The sequence below is a fragment of the Sciurus vulgaris genome, assembly GCF_902686455.1.
Source record: "Sciurus vulgaris genome assembly, chromosome: X".
NCBI lineage: Eukaryota > Metazoa > Chordata > Mammalia > Rodentia > Sciuridae > Sciurus > Sciurus vulgaris.
The window spans coordinates 54,163,568-54,169,276 of NC_136471.1; the positions used below are offsets into that span (position 1 = coordinate 54,163,568).

At 39.0% G+C, this 5,709-nt stretch overlaps 1 pseudogene across 1 annotated transcript; it reads right to left on the reverse strand.

Moving 5' to 3' along the window:
* Window positions 1–453: 453 nt before the first annotated feature.
* LOC306651022 (protein disulfide-isomerase A6-like) lies at window positions 454–2,088 on the reverse strand (annotated as a pseudogene). The gene has a single exon. The product of its transcript is annotated as a protein disulfide-isomerase A6-like (transcript).
* Window positions 2,089–5,709: the final 3,621 nt, after the last annotated feature.

Consider the following 5,709-nt stretch of genomic DNA (forward strand, 5'->3'; position numbering starts at 1 on the left):
TTTCTGCCATTTCAATTTGAAGAACTTTCTTTAACAGTTTTTTTGGTAAAGCAGGTCTGCTGGTGATGAACTGTCTTGGCTTTTGTTTGACAAAGTTTTGCATTTTTATTTTTTATTTTTCATTTCTGAGGGATGGTTTTGCCAAGCATAATATTATTGATTGGCAGGGATTTTGTTTGTTTGTTTGTTTTTCAAGGACTTTGAATATAATATACCATTCAATTCTGGTTTGTAATGTTTCTTATAAGAAACGCACTGATCATTTTACGTGGCTCCCTTGCATGTGACAAATCATTTTCTTTTGCTTCTTCCACAATTTTCCTTTTGTCTTTTTTTTTGTCCAAAATATCATTTTATTCTTTAATGGAAGAAAACATTGATATTCAAATGAAGGAATCATGTTTAAAAAACCTACATTTAAGAAACAGCCTCCAAGAACATTCAAGAAGCAGTCAGAGGGAGGGAAAACAGCCCAGTTTTCTTCAAAATATTATGTGAGAGAATACAATCCAATTTACTGGCTACAACAATTCATAGAATTTTTCAATATTTTCTTGAGATGTAAAAGCTCATTGTCGCAGTGTTTTCAAATAACCAGTCAAGTTACTTTTTGGTTATAAGGGCCACTAGTAGACTAGTCTGATTGTAAAGAATGTTCCTTCACTGCTGGAAAAATCCATTCACTCCAAGAAAAGAAAATGATCTGAAGCTTGGGCTGTGGCTCTCACAATTCCTCTTTCTCCAAGTCACCAAGCTCCACATTGCTGAGGTCAATGTCATCCTCTACAGGAAGCTCACCATCTCTGCCGTCCCTGGACTCTCTTGCAGTGATAGCAGGAAAGGTATCACCTCCCACTGGTGCTGTGGAACCATGCCCAAAAGACAGCTCCCTGAGAAACTCATTAATGCTTTGCTCACTGAAAGACCTTTTTGAGAAGAGCAAATTTCATCTTGAGTGAAATTTGGCTGCCATGGCAGGTTTTCCGAACCCTCCAATACCCAGCACATTCTCAAGTTCATATTGGGCCCCAGCTTCTGTCCACAGCCACCCCCACATTTTCTTCTTGCTCAGTCAACTTGAGAGGAACTTCCAAGTAAGAATTTCTGCCTGTAGCTCCTGTGTCCAGGATGTGGGGCAGCACAACCACAATGCAGAGCTGGTGCTCCTCACACGTCCTCCTGGCAAAGTCCTCATTGATTATCTCAAGCAGTTCAGAAGGTGGGGCATTATCAGAAAACAAATTGAGGGCCCGGGACACTATGTCAGATCTTGTCCATCATAATCCACAGGAGACTCATCCTTCTGAAATATCTTGATTGTAGAAATCCCCTAATTCCGTCTGGGCTGGCTAGAACATGATTCACAGAACCTGATTCATAGTGACATCCACAGCGCCAGCTTCGCTTTTCCCTTGGTTTGCTCCTTTGCTTCTGTAGCTGTAGCAGCCCACTCAGGCTCTAGGTTCTTGCAGTGTCCACACCAAGGGGCAAAAAACAACCATCCACACATTTTCACTGTCAAAGACATTCTTAGCTGTCCTCTGTCACCTCAATCACATCCTTCTTATTTGAACTATCACTTCCGTCTTGTTTTCCAGAACCATATCCACCACTCTTTTCCCCCAGATGGTCCTTCATTAGCTGGGGCAGAGGACTGTGGGCAGCATCCACAATGGCTTCACCAGTTCTGCCACCCTGATAATCTTCTGATCTGTTTTTGTTGGATCCAAAAATCTTGATGATAGGAAATCCCTGAACACCACGCTGACCTCCTAGGGACTGATGTTTATCTGCAGCAACTGCACCAACTTTTATGACATCTTTTAATGCAGTTGCTGCTTTCTTTCCATTATGGTGTTAACCTTTGGCAATGACCACACTGTGGAGCACAGAATTCTGCAAGCTACAAACTTACTCTGAATAACTTCTGTGTCGAAATTAGATGGAGTTATTCAATGACATCGTCGATAGAGGAATACAGACCATTCACTGCTAGAAAGAAGGTATAGCTCACCAGATGGAGCCCCAGGCGAGCCATGCCAAGTTCCAGTCAGTCTCTCAGCCACGCCACTGCCTCAATTCTTCCTCTGCACCCACACGCTAAGGTCCCGCCCTTGGCCATTCTGTCTGTGGTGGGATGTCCCATAGGGGCCTTTTCTTTCTGTCTTTGACTTTAGACAGTTTTGATCACAGTGTGTTTTGCTGTGGTTCTTTTTGGTTTTATCCTAGTTGGAGTTTTCTGAGCTTGTTCAATCTGTATGTCCATTTCTTTCCTCAGATATGGGAATTTGGGTGCCATTATTCCTTGTAATAAGTTCTAGTTTCCTTTTTCTTTTTTCTGTTTCTGTTGCCATCATAATATACATATTGTTGTTTGATAGCATCCATATATCCCTTAAGCTCTCCTCATTTTTCCTCATTATATTTGCTTTTTGTTGTTGGTTAATTCTGCTGTGGAACCCTTGTAATTAATTTCTCAGCTCACTATGTATTTCAATTCCAAAGTTTCTGTTCGGTTCTTTTTTTATAGTTTCTTTTTGTTGATGTTCTCATTTTGATCATAGTACTCCTGATTTCATTTAGTTGTCTCTGTTCTCTTACCTCATTGAACACCTTGACAGTTTTTAAAATTCTTTCTCAGGTAGCTCATATATCTGCTTTTCTTTAGGGTCTGTTTCAGGAGTTTTATTTCACTCCTTTGATTGGGTCATGTTTCTCTGTATGCTTTCTTATTTTATAGTGGGATTTGGGCATGTGAAAAACAACCACCTCTCTCAGTCATTGCCTACTGGCTTCATGCAGGGAGACTTCACCAACCAGCATGACTTCAAGACTCTTCATTCAAGAGTCTCTTACACTTTTTCTGATTTCGTAGTTTCCCTGGTGTTTAACTACAGAACTACAGCTCTAATGTGATACTTGCCTTATGAAATATTATTAGTCATATCAATTGTACAAAATAATGGGATTCATTGTGATAATTTCATACATGCATGTAGCTTACTTTGATCTTATCAACTCTCCCTGTTCCCTTCTTTTGTCCACTCTTCTTGGTCCCCTTCCTCCCTAATATTCCCTGTCCTATTTCTGCCCTCCCCCAGATTCTTATCTTTCTGAGTCTGGCTTATTTTGCTTAACATGATGATATCTAGTTCTATCTATTTACAGACAAATGCCATAATATCATTCTTCTTTTTTGGGGGGGAGCGGGGGCACCGCTTGAACTCAGGGGTACTCAACCACTGAGCCATATCCCCAGCCCTATTTTGTATTTTATTTAGAGACAAGGTCTTGCTGAGTTGCTTAGTGCCTTGCTGTTGCTGAGGCTGGCTTTGAACTCTCGATCCTCCCGTATCAGCATCCAGAGCCACTGGGATTACAGGCATGGGCTACCATGCCAGGCAATATCATTCTTCTTTATGCCTGAGTAATATGCCATTTTGTATATATGCCACATTTTCTTTATCCATTCATCATTATATAGGCACCTAGGCTGATTCCATATCTCGGCTATTGTGAATGGTGCTTCCGTAAACATGGGAATGCAGGTATCTCTATTGTATGCTGACTTTTTTTTTTTAAATGTGTTTTTTGACACAATATCTTTATTTTATTTATTTATTTTTCATGTGGTGCTAAGGATCTGCATATTGACTTTGAATCCTATTACATACCCAGGAGTGATATAGCTAGATTATGTGGTAGATCTACTTTTAATTTACTGAGCAACCTCCATACTGTTTTCCATAGTAGCTGGCTAACTTACATTCCCACCAACAGTATGTAAGTTTCCTTTTTTCCTCCATTTCTTATTTTTTTGTTTTCTTGGTAATAATCAGTCTCACTGGGGTTAGATGGAATCTCAATGTAGTTTGGTTTTCATGTCTCTGATAGCAAAAGATGTTGAGTATTTTTTCATATATTTATCAGCCATTTGTGCCCCTTATTTTGTAAAGTATTTGCTCAGCTCTTTTGCCCATTTATTAATGGATTATTTGGCTTTTTGTTACATTTTTGAGTTCTTTATGTATTCTGGATATTAATTCTCTGTCAGATGACAGGTAAAGATTTTCTCATATTCTGTAGGTTGTCTCTTCATTCCATTGATTATTTCCTTCGTTGTACAGAGGACTTTTAGTTTGAAGTAATCCCATTTGTCAATTCTTTGTATTATTTCCTGCACTGCTGGAATCCTGTTCAGGAAATCACTGTCTATCCTTTTTTCTTGAAGTGTTTTAGTAGTTTCAAAGCTTCAGGTCTTATGTTAAGATCTTTGATCCATTTTGAGTTGATTACTGGTAACTATATCCATTCTACAAAAATCAATCTCAAAAAAATTTGATGATCAAAAGAATTTAAATATATTGAGTGCATTAAAGTTGCATTCTTTTAAACTGAAAATATATTTCCATTCTATTGAATAAGAACCTCTGGAATGGGACTTGCCAGACTATAGTTTTATAGCCTTTCAGCATCACCTGGAGCTAGTTGGAAATGGATACTTTAGGTCTTACTCCTAATCCACTGAATCAGAGTCTGCACTTTAACAATATCCCCAGGTGATTAGTATGCACTTTAAAATTTGGGCAACTCTGGTTTATGTAATTCTAATGATCTTCCAGGTGTGAGAACCAGTTCTTTTAAACATAGTATTCATCAGAAGTTTGTTCGCTAGGTCCATCTGCAGCAGAATGATTTATTGAATTGATAGAAGTTGAGGCCCTAGAATCTACATTTTATTAAGCCCTCCTCCCAAAAGATTCTTATGCCACCTGAGGTTTGAAAAAGACTTTCTAAGCAGCAGGAATTATTGCATCACTCTTAAGCATTATTCTTAGTGTGAATGTCACAGTATCAGCATTAGTATCACCTGATGTTATGGTTTGGCCCATATGTGAAAGGCTTGATTGCCAGCCAGTGGTGCTACTGGTTGGTGGTTGACCCTTTAGGAGGCGGGGCTTAGTTGGAAGAAGTTGGGTCATTGGGGGTGTGCCCTGGAAGGGGCTATCAGGACCCTGGCCCCCTCCTCCTGTTCTCTTTGTTTACTAGCTGACATGAAGTGAGCAGTTTTGCTTCACCAAATACTCTCACCCTGATGTTCTGTCTTGACAAGGGTGCAAAAACCACAGGACGACTGACCATGGACTGAATCCTCTGAGACTATGTGCCAAAATGAATTTTTCCTTCTCTTATTTATTTCAGGCATTTTATCCCAGCTACGTAAAGCTGACTAACATGCCCTGGAACTTAAAAATGCACATTCTCAGGTGTTACTTCAGACCTACTGAATCAGAAACCCTAGGGATGGGGCCTGGCAATCTGTGTATTAGCAAGTCTTCTTTGATATTGTTATGCACACTAATGTTGGAGAATGACAGTTTTAAGGTATAAACAATGTACCTAGAAAAGGCTAATATAAGATTATTAGCTTACAAGATGGGTTGGTTCTGTTGCTGACATGAAAGGGTCACTTTGTTTTCCAAATGTTCTTAGTTCAGCTAAAAATTCTTTAAAATATCTTGCATATTATTCATGCTTTTATAGGAAAATATACTGGTTGTCATGTTTACATTTCTGTAATTTTATTTAAATTTCAGTTTAAAGCAAACATCCTCATGTATCTAATCAATGCTCCAATATTCAATTGCATAGAAGATAGCACATAACCCATTTCTGTTCTACTGTTTTACCATTATGGATGAGTGACAA